At 40.8% G+C, this 13,719-nt stretch overlaps 1 protein-coding gene across 8 annotated transcripts in view; it reads left to right on the top strand.

Annotated features, from left to right (window-relative positions):
* Nucleotides 1–10,175: 10,175 nt before the first annotated feature.
* The window catches only part of AQP9 (aquaporin 9), a 46,993-nt gene continuing 43,449 nt past the window's right edge, over nt 10,176–13,719 (top strand). For 5 of the 8 annotated variants that reach the window (XM_089309476.1, XM_070053373.2, XM_051821959.3 and 2 more), the window contains exon 1: nt 10,176–10,658. The gene's annotated coding sequence lies outside the window, so the exon portion shown is untranslated. The remainder of the gene's footprint in view (nt 10,659–13,719) is intronic. The other 3 variants (XM_089309479.1, XM_089309478.1, XM_070053374.2) reach the window with 1 other exon arrangement.

The raw sequence follows: 13,719 nt of genomic DNA on the forward strand, positions 1-13,719 counted from the left end.
ACCTGGTCATTTGCAACAAGATGGAGGAATTTGGAAAACATCATGCTGAGTGAATTAAGCCAGTCCCAAAGGGACAAATATCATATGTTCTCCCTGATTGGCGACAACTAACTGAGCACCAAAGGGGAAACTTGTTGAAGTGAAATGGACACTATGAGAAACAGTGACTTGATCAGCTCTTATCCTGATGGTTGATGTACAATGTAATACTTTATCCATTTTAGTATTTTTTTTGTTCTAGTACACTGGTTGAACTCTGTAATTAACACACAATTATTCTTAGGTGTTTAAATTTTAACTGAAAAGTGATCCCTGTTAGGAATTTGGAAAACATTATGTTGAGTGAAATAAGCCAATCCCAAAGGGACAAATACCACTTGTTCTCCTTGATAGGTGACAACTAACTGAGCACCAAAAAGGAAACCTGTTAAAGTGAAATGAACACTATGAGAAACGGTGACTTGATCAGCCCTCACCCTGACTGTTGATGAGCAGCTTAATATGTTATCCCTCTTAGTATTTTTTTTTTGTTTGTTCTACTTAATACTTTTGGTTGAATACTGTAATCAATACACAATTCTTCTTAAGTGCTGAAACTTAACTGAAAAGTGATCGCTGTTAAATATAAGAGTGGGAATAAGAGAGGGAAGAGATGTGCAATTTGGGACATGCTCAAGCTGACTTACCTCAAACAGTAGAGTTAGAAACATACCAGGGGATTCGAATTCAATCCCATCGAGGTGGCATGTACCAATGCTATCTCACTAGTCCCAGTGATCAATTTCTGTTCACAATTGATCGTAATGATAGGACTAAGAACCAAAGGGATCACATAAACAAGAATAGTGTCTGCAAATACTAGCTGATAGAATCAAAAAGGGAGAGAATGATCCAACATGGGAAGTGAGATACACAGCAGCCCCACAGAATGGCAAATGTCCTAAACAGCACTCTGGCCTCAGAATCAGCCCTTAAGGCATGTGGATCCGGCTGAAATGCCCATGAGAGTATTTCAGGCATGGAAAGCCAAGACACTCTGGGGGAAAAAAAAAACCTAAATGAAAGATCTCCACGAGTGAGATCCCAGTGGAAAGAACAGGTCATCAAAGAAGGAGGTACCTTTCTCTGAAGGGAGGAGAGAACTTCCACTTTGACCATGGCCTTGTCTAAATATGATCAGAGTCAGTGAACTCAGGGGGCTTCCATAGCCTTGGCAGCTCATGACAAGAGCCTAGGGTGATTACTGAGGCCATAAACAAGAGTGTCAACAACAGGAGTCACTGTGTACTTACTCCTCATGTAGGATCTTTGTCCTTAGTGTGCTGTACATTGAGATTTAATGCTATAACTAGTACTCAAACAGTATTTTTCACTTTATGTTTCTGTGTGGGAGCAAACTGTTGAAATCTTTACTTAATGTATGCTCAACTGATCTTCTGTATATAAAGAGAATCGAAAATGAATCTTGATGTGAATGGAAGGGGAGAGGGAGTGGATAAGGGGAGGGTTTGCGGGTGGGAGGGACGTTATAGGGGGGAAGCCATTGTAATCCATATTCTGTACTTTGGAAATTTATATTCATTAAATAAAAGTTAAAAAAATGAAAAAAAATGCATGGATTTCAAAATGTTTTGCATAACATAAACTTATCTTTTAACTCCATTTTCCTTAAACTTTCTGAAATCTCATATAAGACAAAAGACATTTTATGGTTCAAAGAGAAAAGTCTATTTTGATCAAGACAAAAAGATCATGAGGAAGTCATGATGGTCATGAAAATTTGTAGAAAATGAATTGCTGGGTTCAATCAGAAAAGTATAATCATACATATAGTCTATAGATAGAGAATGTACATGTGTAGGTACACAGTATACACACCCATGCACACACACATATATGTATACATGAGTATATGTACACGTGTGTATGTATGAGTATAAAGAAATCTGTTACAAGGATTTGACCTTAAACAATTGTTGGGTTATCAGTCTCATTTAGCATCATTACTTTCCTGTCTGATGGTGAAGCTTGAGGTCCACAGGGCAGGCAATCAGGAAGGGAATAGAGGTGTAAAGCAAAGGAGAGCAAGAACAATTCAGAAACAACTAGCACAATATGGAGTTCACACAGATGGACTGCTGCCTCCTGAAACCTGTGGCAGTCCTCACTGCCTGTGATCTTGATGGCAGGGATCTCCTACAGAAGCCGAGACTCTCTGTAATGCAGTGATACACACACCTACCATAGGAGTTAGAGGAGCTGAAGGAGGATCCGGGGCAGGTGGAGAAGTTGCAAGTCCAGATGTAGCCTCATACCAAAAAGGTGAGCCAGCAGCCAAGTGACAGTATGAGCGAGCTGCCACATGGCTGCGGCTTCAATGCTGCTCTCCCCATCCTGCTCAAGAATCTCTTGGACACTCGTTTAGCTTAGCCACGCTGACAGACTATAGAGCCACTGCACACAAGGTAGCATTGGCACGTATAAAGCAAAAACTTCCAGTAATACAAGGGGAATTTGACATCGTAATTATAGTGGAAGATTTGAATGCACATTTTCAAAATTTCCTGGGTTCAAGTGCTAGGTAGAATTCTAAGAGCTCCCAAGTTTTCTGCCTCCTAGAATACACATTCGCTATAATCCACTCCTCTTGAGTGTGAATCAAATTGGGGTGTGCTATGTTATCACTCTTATGATCATGTTATAATATATGGCCCAGGAGGTTTTGTTGCTTTTAAATAAAACAAAAACAACTTGACAAATAAAACCAAGGCACAGTTTTTTTTTTTTTTTAAATTTATATGTTTATTTGAAAGGCAGAGTTCCAGAGAGGCAGAGAGAGAGAGAGAGAGAGAGAGAGAGAAAGTCTTCCATCCTCTGGTTCATTCCCCAATGGCTGCAAAGGCTAGAGGTGCGATGATCCGAAACCAGGAGCCAGGAGCTTCTTCCAGGTCCCCCATGTAGATGCAGGGGCCCAAGGACTTGGGCCATTTTCTACTGCTTTCCCAGGCCATAGCAGAGAGCGGGATCAGATGTGGAGCATCTTGGACTTAAACTGGCACCCATATGGGATGCCAGCACTGCAGGTGGTGGCTTTACCTGCTATGCCCCAGCATTGGCCCCCAGAGGCACAGTTCTTAAAAAAACAACAATAAAATTGCTAATACTTCCATCAACTGACAACAAGGTATAGAGAGAGGAAAACCTAAGTGAATAATGTTTGAAATGGAAAAACCATTATTTAAATTATGTACTACAATGTGGCCGGCATTGTGGATCAGCAGGGTAAGTTGCTGCCTGTGATGCCAGCATCCCATATAAGTGCCAGTTCGAGTTTCAGCTGTTCCACTTCCCAGTCCTATGTCCTGTTAATGCCCCTGGGAAGGCAGTAGAGGGTGGCCCAAGTGCTTGGGCCCCTGCTACCCATGTGGGAGACCCAGCTTAAGCCTCTGGCTCCTGACTCCTGGCTTTGGCCTGGTGCAGCACTGGTCATTGCAGCCATTTGGGGCATAAACCAGTGGATGGAAGCTCTCTCTCTCTCTCTCTCTTTCCTCCTCTCTCTCTCTCTGTCCCTTCTTCTCTCTGTAATTCTGCCCTTCAAATAAATAAATCTTTTTAAAAAAATCCTTAAATTATATATTACCTGCATTAATAATTTTGAGTATGTACATTAAAAAAAACTTTGACTATGACCTTGTCTAAACAAGATAAGAGTCGGAGAACTCAAGGGGCTTCCATAGCCTTGGAAACTCATGACTGGTGCATAGGGAGACTACTGATGCCATAGACAGGAGTGTCAATTTGTAAAGTCAACAACAGGAGTCACTGTGCACTTACTCCTCATGTAGGATCTCTGTCCTTAATGTGCTGTACACTGAGGCTTAATGCTATAACGAGTACTCAAACAGTATATTTCACTTTGTGTTTCTATGGGGGTGCAAACGATTCAAATCTTTACTTAATGTACACTAAACTGATCTTCTGTAAAAAAAAAAAAAAAAAGAAAGAAATTATCAATTCCCAACTTGACTCTCACTGGGATTAAACATGACAATAGGTCTGATCTGATTTCATCATCATTAAAAAAAAATCATCTATTATTTTTCACTTTATGTTTCTGTGTGGGAACAAACTGTTGAATCCTTACTTAAGGTATACTAAGCTGATCTTCTGTATATTAAGATAATCGAAAATGAATCTTGATGTGAATGGAAGGGGAGAGGGAGTGGGAAAGGGGAGGGTTGTGGGTGGGAGGGACGGTATGGGGGGGAAAGCCATTGTAACCCATGAGTCGTACTTTGGAAATTTATATTCATTAAATAAAAGATAAAAAAAAAACAATTTATATGAAAATATAAATGACTAAAATTCATTTAGGACATATAAGTAACAGTAATTGTAGTAGGTAGTAAAACATTCTAAGATTCTATCAATAGGCCGGTGCCATGGCTCACTTGGCTAATCCTCCACCTGTGGCACTGGCACCCGGGTTCTAGTCCCGGTTGGGGTGCCGAGTACTAGTGCTGGTTGCTCCTCTTCCAGTCCAGCTCTCTGCTGTGGCCTGGGAGGGCAGCGAAGGATGGCCCAAGTGCTTGGGTCCCTGTACCAGCATGGGAGACTGGGAGGAAGCACCCAGCTCCTGGTTTCAGATCGGCGCAGCACCGGCCATGGCAACCAGTAGGGGAGTGAGCCAATGGAAGGAGGACCTTCTCTCTGTCTCTCTCTCACTGTCTATAACTCTCTGTCTCTCTCTCACTGTCTAACTCTGCCTGGCAATAGATATAGATATAGATATAGATATAGATATAGATATAGATATAGATATATAGATAGATAGATATATTAAAAAATTTTAAAAAAGATTCTATCAATAAAGAGGCACTTGGGTCATATTTTATATAAATGAAGTCCATCAACTTTTTAAAGATCATTGTCCCATAGGATAGAGAAATATGTAAATCTTTTCAGTTAATTCGTTCATGACTAGCATAATCTAATATCAAATTGTGACAAATAAAGATCACCTTTTTACCCTTTGTAGTTTTACTTGTGACTGTTCAAAGGCTCAATATTTACAAAATGAAATGAGCAATATATGTAAATATGTACAAATATATGTATATGTGTGTGTATGTGTACATCATGACAAAGTATTGGCTTTTCTAGGAGTGTAAAGCTGGCTCAACAGTAGACTATTTAAAATGTAACATAACTGGGGCCGGCACTATGGCATAGCAGGTAAAGCCACCACCTGCAGTGCTGACATCCTGCCTGAGTGCTGGTTCAAGTCCCGGCTGCTCCACTTCCAATCTAGCTCTCTGCTATGGCCTATTAAAGCAGTAGAAGATGGCCCAGATACTTGGGCCCCTGCACCCACATGAGAGACCTGAAAAAAGTCTGGCTTCTTGCTTTGGATCTGCTCAGTTGCGGCCTTTTGGGGAGTAAGCACATTGGAGATTCTCTCTCTCTCTCTCTCTCTCTCCCTCCCTCTGCCTCTCTGTAACTCTGCCTTTCAAATAAATAAATAAACCTTTAAAAAAAAAAGGAAAAGAAAATAGAATAAAAGGGGAGCAGCACTGTGGCATAGCAGGTTAAACAGTCTCTGTGACACAGGTATCCCATTTTGGAGAAACAGGTCAAGTGCTGGCTATTCTGCTTCTGATCCAGCTCCCTACTAATGTTCCTGGGATGGCTCAAGTACGTGGTCTCTGCCACCCACGCGGGAGACCTGGATGGAATTCCCGGCTCCTGATTTTAGCCTGGCCCAGCCCCAGCTGTTGCTGGGCATTTGGGGAGTGAACTAACAGATAAAAGATCTCTCTGCCTCTCCATTTTTCTCTCTGCCACTCTGCCTTTAAAAATAAGCAAAGAAAACAGAATAAAAAAGATTAATCATAACTCTAAAAATTAATACAAATAAATATCAAATACCTAGAATTAAACTTAACAAGACCCAATGGAAAAAAGTATCTTTAGTTAATAATGCAAAGAAAGATTGAATAAATAGAGAAATGGACTATACCTCAGAAAATTCAGAAATTCAGAAAATTGGATAATGGAAATTGGAGAATGGAAAATTTCTAATTCAGAAAATTGGATAATGACTTTTTCCATAAAACTAATGATTTTTATTAATTATAATTGGGAACAGAAACTTTAAAAATTATTTGAAAGTTCATGTAACTAATAAATGTATGAAAATTATCTACTATACACACATCAAAAATATAAAATATTAGAATAATAAAATCACAACTTTTTTCTTTTGAAATTTTTATCAATGAGATGGTATTTCAAATCAAATAACTTTGGAATACTGTCAAAATATTTGGGAAGCAAAATGGTATGAACCATTAAATACCAGAATAGCTATGAATAGTGATACACATAATTTAAAAAAATCTCAAGTGAAATAATGAATAAGTGAAAATTTAAAGTAATTTATCATTTTTGCCTATCATAGTTCTAACATTTTAAAAGATGGAACACATTCAATGTTAGTAAGGATTTGAGCACATACTATGGATACATCTTTAAGTTAGTATCTATCTGGGGGCAACACAAAAATATTTATCAACATAAAATGTACATTCCCTCTGACACAGCAATCTCAGTTCTAGATATTTACTTTTACAGAGACAAAGAAAACAAAGATATATAGTTATTGTGATGGTTAACACATTATTGAGTTTTAGAAAAATAAAGTACACTGAAATAATTTTTAAAATTTTCTCTTTATTGGGAGAATAAGTGACAAGTAAAATTGTGCACAAGACCCAGCAACACTGTTAAGTTTAAGTATTTCCTTAAAAATATTTAGGAAGGGGTGGGACACCCGAATCCTATATAGAATGCCTGGTTCAAGTCTTAGCTGCTCTATGTCTCCAATTCAGCTTCCTGTTAATGCACCTTGGAGACAACAAATGATGGTCCAAGTACTTGAGCTCCTGCCATAGATGGTGACAGCCCAAATGAAGTTCCTGGCTCTTGGTTTTGGCCTGGCCCTGGCTATTGTGGGCATTTGGGGAGTGAATCAGCAGATGAGAGATCTCAGTGTTTCCCGCTCTTTCTCTTTTCTCTCAGCTTTCCAAATAAATTGTTCATTTAAAAATATTTAGGGAAAAGAGTTAAGAGTCCTACTTTACACTAGAAATCAAAATATATTCCAGAAAAACTAAATATTTAAATGTAAAAATAAAATCATGAAATTACTGGTATAAAACATAGGACAAAGTTTAATGTTTATGTAACTTGAGGATATAGAAAGTTCTTTTTTTTTCTTAGCATAAACCTCAAAAGTTAAAAACAGAGTACATAAAATTATCTAAATTTCTATTTGATAGCAAAACACAAGCATCATATGTTAAAAGATTAACGACCAGGGCAGGCACTGTAGTGCAGCAGGTTAATCCTCCGCCTTCAGCGCTGGCATCCCATATGGGCACCAGTTCTAGTCCTAGCTGCTCCTCTTCTAATCCAGCTCCTTGCAATGGCTTGGGAAACCACAGAAGATGGCCCAAGCACTAGGGTCCCTGCACCCATGTGGGAGACCCGGAAGAAGCTCCTGGCTCCTGACTTCGGATCAGCTCAGCTCCGGCCGTTGCAGCCATTTGGCGAATGAGGCAGCAGATGGAAGACCTCTCTCTATCTCTACCTCTGACTGTAACTCTACCTCTCAAATAAATAAATAAAATCTTTAAAAATAATATTTGTGATTAACTGAAGATTATATGCAGCTAAATTATTTATGACCTTACATTGTAAATATATAAAACAAATTAATAAAAAGTAAGCAATAAGATAAGAAATGGGTTCAGGACATAAATGTTAAAGTTTATAAAAGGGGAGAGTGATCCAACATGGGAAGTGAGATACTCAGCAGACTCACAGAATGGCAGATGTCCTAAATAGCACTCTGGCCTCAGAATCAGCCCTAAAGGCATTCAGATCTGGCTGAAAAGCCCATGAGAGTATTTCAGGCATGGAAAGCCAAGACACTCTGGCAAAAAGATCTCTGTGAGTGAGATCCCAGTGGAAAGAACAGGTCTTCAAAGAAGGAGGTACCTTTCTCTGAAGGGAGGAGAGAACCTCCACTTTGACTATGACCTTGTCTAAACAAGATAAGAGTCGGAGAACTCAGAGGGCTTCCATAGCCTTGGAAACTCATAACTGGAGCAGAGGGAGATTACTGATGCCATAGACAGGAGTGTCAATTGGTAAAGTCAACAACAGGAGTCACTGTGCACTTACTCCTCATGTAGGATCTCTGTCCTTAATGTGCTGTGCATTGAGATTTAATGCTATAATGAGTACTCAAACAATATATTTCACTTTGTGTTTCTATGGGGGTGCAAACTGTTGAAATCTTGACTTAATGCATACTAAACTGATCCTCTGTAAAAAAAAAAAAAAAAAAAAAAGAAATTATCAACTCCCAACTTGACTCTCACTGGGATTAAACATGACAATAGGTCTGCTCTGATTTCATCATCATTTAAAAAATCATCTATTATTTTTCACTTTATGTTTCTGAGTGGGAGCAAACTGTTGAAATCTTTACTTAATGTATGCTAAACTGATCCTCTGTATATAAAGAGAATCGAAAATGAATCTTGATGTGAATGGAAGGGGAGAGGGAGTGGGAAAGGGGAGGGTTTTGGGTGGGAGGGACGGTATGTGGAGGAAGCCATTGTAATCCATAAATCGTACTTTGGAAATTCATATTCATTAAATAAAAGTAAAAAAAAAAAAGTCCATGTGTGAAGGTAGAACTCTTCACAGTCAGACACAATAAGTTCATCCCAGTCCCTTTATTCAGAAAGATGTCTTTGCAATGCAGGGGTAATTTTTCTGCATAATCCTTGTCAACACATAGATAAGAAGAAAGCATGATTAGAAGTAAAAAAAGCTATAAAAGAAGAAAAACAAAGAATTAACATGTGAATGATGATTAATCTCACCGTTAACCCAAGAAATGAATGCTAGCATTATTTTTAACTATTAGATTGGAAAAGATTGAAAAGTTTCACATTACACAATATTAAAGACATTAAAATAAACAGACCTTTTAAAACATTAAATAGGCATAGCATGTACCAGTAATTCATCTTCTAGGAAGTTCTGCTAAGAGACAGAGAAGCATATACAAAAAGATACTCATCACAGTGTTGTTTAAATGGAGGAAAATGAGAAACAATACTCTATCAAAAGAACATAGTATAAATCATGATATTTCTACAAGAGAATATTACATAACCATTGAAACAGATGAATTTTACACACTGGCCTGGAAAGATTAACAGAATCTTTTCAGAGGGAAAAAAAAGATTATTCTAGTAAAGACTCATATAATAGAATTCCATTTTTAGAGGATAAAAAGAATAAATATTTATTTATTTATTTATTAAGATTTATTTATTTTATTTGAAAGTCAGAGTTACACACACAGAGAGAGAGAGAGAGAGGTCTTCCATCCGATGGTTCACTCCCCAATTGGCCCCAACAGCCGGAGCTGCGCCGATCGGAAGCCAGGAGCAAGGAGCTTCTTCTGGGTTTCCCTCGTGGGTGCAGGAGCCCAAGGACTTGGGCCATCTTCTACTGCTTTCCCAGGCCATAGCAGAGAGCTGGATCAGAAGTGGACTAGAACCGGCGCCCATATGGGATGCCGGCGCTTCAGGCCAGGGCGTTAACTCACTGCGCCACAGAGCCGGCCCAAGAAGAAATATTTAAATAGATCTACTAAAAAATTATATAGGGATATATTCCAACTGGTTAACAGTGGCTATCTCTGAGGGCAGGGATTATAAGAAATTGTAAAGTTTTAATTTAGATAATTCTGATTTTTTTCCAATTTAATAAGATTTTGTATTTAGAGAAAAAAATTATTTCCCCCTAAAGGAAAAGAAAATGGAAGAAACAGATGAAAAGATAAGTGAAGTGAAATAACTTTAAGGATTTTTTTCATTATATGAGAGTTGAGCTTGTTTCAGGCCCCAGGAAAAAAGCTAATTTGAGGGAGAATAAGAGGGTGAGTGGAATGTTAATTGACCAAGGTCACAGAGGGGCTGGACTAGAACACCAGGCTAGGTGCCAACTTTGGAAAGAAAGAAGAAAGGGAAGGAGGACAGCATAAATAAAACTTGGGCAAGTTTTTGATGAGGAGGGACACAAAAGGAAGTATAGCCAATGAGCCTTATTTGTTTCACCCATAGATTGGAAGAAACAGCAATGAGCCGACTAGGAGGGTTGAGCTGGGAGTGAAAGGAGGCAGAAGTGTGCGGATGCTGTTGGCACAGTGTGAAGTTGGGCATGGCCTCTGAATGCTCAAGTACTCCTGTGAGACTCCTGGGCTGCGTCCCAGCACTACTGAATTGGAGCCTCCGAGAATGGGGTGGTTGTAATCCATGCTGAAATCTGGAGCCTTAAAAGATGAAGACTGCAGAGCTGCTGTATCACCACGACCTACAATAGTGTCAGTCGATAATCCATTTACCTGTTTTTCTCCAGCATTGTTCAGCAGCCTGAGAAAAGAACATTCAAGATAAATAGATGGCTGGTTGTACTGAGAATTGGGCTTTGGCAACATCACTGTAGAAGAAAGCCAACAGGTCAGTGGAACCTGAGATGCTGGTCAGTGCATCATTAACCTGGGTAATCACAAGGTAAGAATGAGGTGGAGAGGGAGGCATTGAGGGACTGGAATTTAGGAGGAGGATGGAAAAAGATTTAGGAAAGTCAGAGAGTGGGTAAAATGTGAGGACTGAAAGTTTCAGTCGGTGAGATGAGTCTTGGTGTAAAAGATTGCGAAAGGGAAGCAGTACTGGGTGGTGACTAAGTCTCAACAGTGGCAGGCAACAGGACTCTGAAGTAGAGGGGAGGTAGAGTTGGCCAAGGTTGGAGAGATTAGGAAGTAAGGTCAGAACCTTTATAAACGCCAGGCTTCTGTCCTGGGATCCTATGCATGTAGGCTAAGATGGTTACACAAGGCAGAACCAGGTAGACAGGAGAATATCTGGGAGTCAGGAAGGTACAGAGCTGGGGGAACTGGAGCAGCTGCATAGGCTGACCCTGGAGATTCAGAATGACACGGTGCCCAGGGAGCACAACAATTGTAGAACTACTGACAGCAGGATGAGTTGGCAGATGCAGAGTGACCACTCAGATGCCCACGTGCTGACAGCTAGAATTTTGGTTTGGTATCATGTGTATCACTAACTTTTTTTTTTTACAATATAATGTATTTTCTTTATTCTTTTATGTTTTAAAATTTATTCTTGATGCAGAGAGAGAAAGGGGGCGGGGGTAGCACTTGGTATCTCACTTCACAAATGCCCACAAGGGCTGGGCCAGAGTCAGGAACTGGGAACTCAGTCTAAAATCTCCCACATGGGTGACAAGAACCCAGTTACCTGAGCCACCACCTGCTAACTTTCAGGGTCTGCATTGGCAGGAAGCTGCAGCCAGGCCTCTAGCCCAACTGGTGTCTTAACTGCTAAGCCAAACACACGCCCCTGGTATCTATTTGAGATTTTTGTCACTTGGGCTAAATCCCTTAGCAGCAGAAATCTATACTCCTCATTTGCAAATCCTCCGTGCTTAATGCTGTGCCTAACACATTGTGAATACTCAATGGATGATTTTTCTGAATGAGTGAAAAAAATAAATTAAGGAACCCTATGCCTCCAACTGATGGTAGTTCTACAAAGGCTCCCCCTCAGATGCAGGAAGAGAGTGATGTTATTCACTGCTGACCTTCTTAGAGTACCACTGAATATTCTGTTCAGTTGCAGGCTGGGGAGTGAGCATGAGTTATGTTTGATGATGAGTTGTTTGTGGGAATGGAGTAGAAAGGATGACTGACATCTGAAGGTGGAATGAAAGAAATAATAAAAATTGCATCCTCTTCTATGTAAGCATGAAATGTTCAGTATCTCAAGCTCAGCCTCTGCTCTCTTCAGCTGTACTCATGGCTTCAATGGTCACCTCTAGGAACACACAGACATTCCTACTGTAACTGAACCCATACCACTTCCTACTTTACATCTCTCCGAAACACTCGCGGTTCAACTTCACATGAGCAGAATGAAGACTCCTCCATTTCAATCTTGATCCTCCTCCAGAGTTTGCTGTCCTAGGACTAAGCCTTGTCTTCCCAGGCAAGACAGGAACCAAGAAACCAATCCTGAGGGGCCAGCACTGTGGTGTAGCCAGTAAAGCCACTGCCTGCAGTGCCAACATCCTATACGGGTGCCAGTTTGAGACCCGGCTGCTCCACTTCTTATCCAGCTCTCTGCTATGGCCTGGGAAAGCAGTAGAAGATGGCCTAAGTCCTTGGGCTCCTGCACCTATGTGGGAGACCTGGAAGAAGCTCCTGACTCCTGGCTTCGGATTGGCACAGCTCCCGGCCGTTGCGGCCATCTGGGGAGAGAACCATGGGGTGGAAGACCTCTCTCTCTGCCTCTGCCTCTCCTCTCTCTGTGTAACTCTGACTTTCAAATAAATAAATCTTAAAAAAAAAAAAGACTAGGAAAAGAGACTCATCAAAATTGTTGTTTTTTTTTTTTAGGTTTATTTATTTATTTGAAAGTCATAGGCTGCAATGGCCGGAGCTGGGCCGATCCAAAGCCAGGAGCTTCTTCCCGGCCTCCCACGCGGGTGCAGGAGCCCAAGGACTTTGGTCATCTTCTGCTGCTTTCCCAGGCCATAGCAGAGAGATGGACAGGAAGTGGAGCAGCCAGGTCTCAAACTGGTGCCCATATGGGATGCCGGCACTTCTTTATTCTAACTCACCAAGTCTTTCCAGGATTAAAATATAAAGAAATCTTGAACCCATTTCCCCATTGTCAAAGCTAATACCCCAGTCCAGGAATTCTGCAATATTCCCCAAATGGATGTACCTGTGCCTACTTTGGGTCTCCCCCAATCCACTCTCCAATACACAGCTAAGCTGATGTTTCCAAAACTCAAGTCTGATGGTATTACCTTGCTGCTTATTATTATCATATCTCAATTGTATACTAGGCTTTTAGCCCTAAACATTACTTGGATGATTCAGTGTGGTCCAACACATGCCCAGTGACTTCAGGCTTATTCTGCAAACTTGCTCCTTCACTCTGGCAACCAGCCACATGGGTGTTTCTCTTATTCTTTGATAGGTATCATGCTGTGTCTACCCCACCCCCACAGCCTTTGTACTTCCATTTCCTTCCCCAATTCCTGTAGTTAACCCTCATGCTTCCTCCTGATCTCAGCTCAGACCTGATTTCCCTGGAGAAGCCACCAGCGCTCTCTCTACCAAGGTGAAATCTTGGTAAATTTGCTCACAGAAACATGAGGGTACTGGAAAAAGATTGCGGAAAATGGAATGAAAAGACAAGTTTATTTGGTGCAAAAATACCGGGATCCAGCCAGCTCTCTGCTGTGGCCAGGGTGTGCAGTGGAGGATGGCCCAAGTACTTGGGCCCTGCACCCCATGGGATACCAGGATAAGCACCTGGCTCCTGCCATCGGATCAGTGTGGTGCGCCGGCCGCAGCGCGCCGGCCGCGGCGGCCATTGGAGGGTGAACCAATGGCAAAGGAAGGCCTTTCTCTCTGTCTCTCTCTCTCTCACTGTCCACTGCGCCTGTCAAAAAATAAAAAAAAAATATACTGGAATCCATGCATAGCTTTTTCATAGCACACATTTTTCGTGACCTTGTTGAAGACACCTCATATGCGTGTGT

The sequence above is a fragment of the Oryctolagus cuniculus genome, chromosome 12 (genome assembly GCF_051225735.1).
Source record: "Oryctolagus cuniculus isolate XC-2025 breed Fujian yellow rabbit chromosome 12, ASM5122573v1, whole genome shotgun sequence".
NCBI classification, from domain to species: Eukaryota; Metazoa; Chordata; class Mammalia; order Lagomorpha; family Leporidae; genus Oryctolagus; species Oryctolagus cuniculus.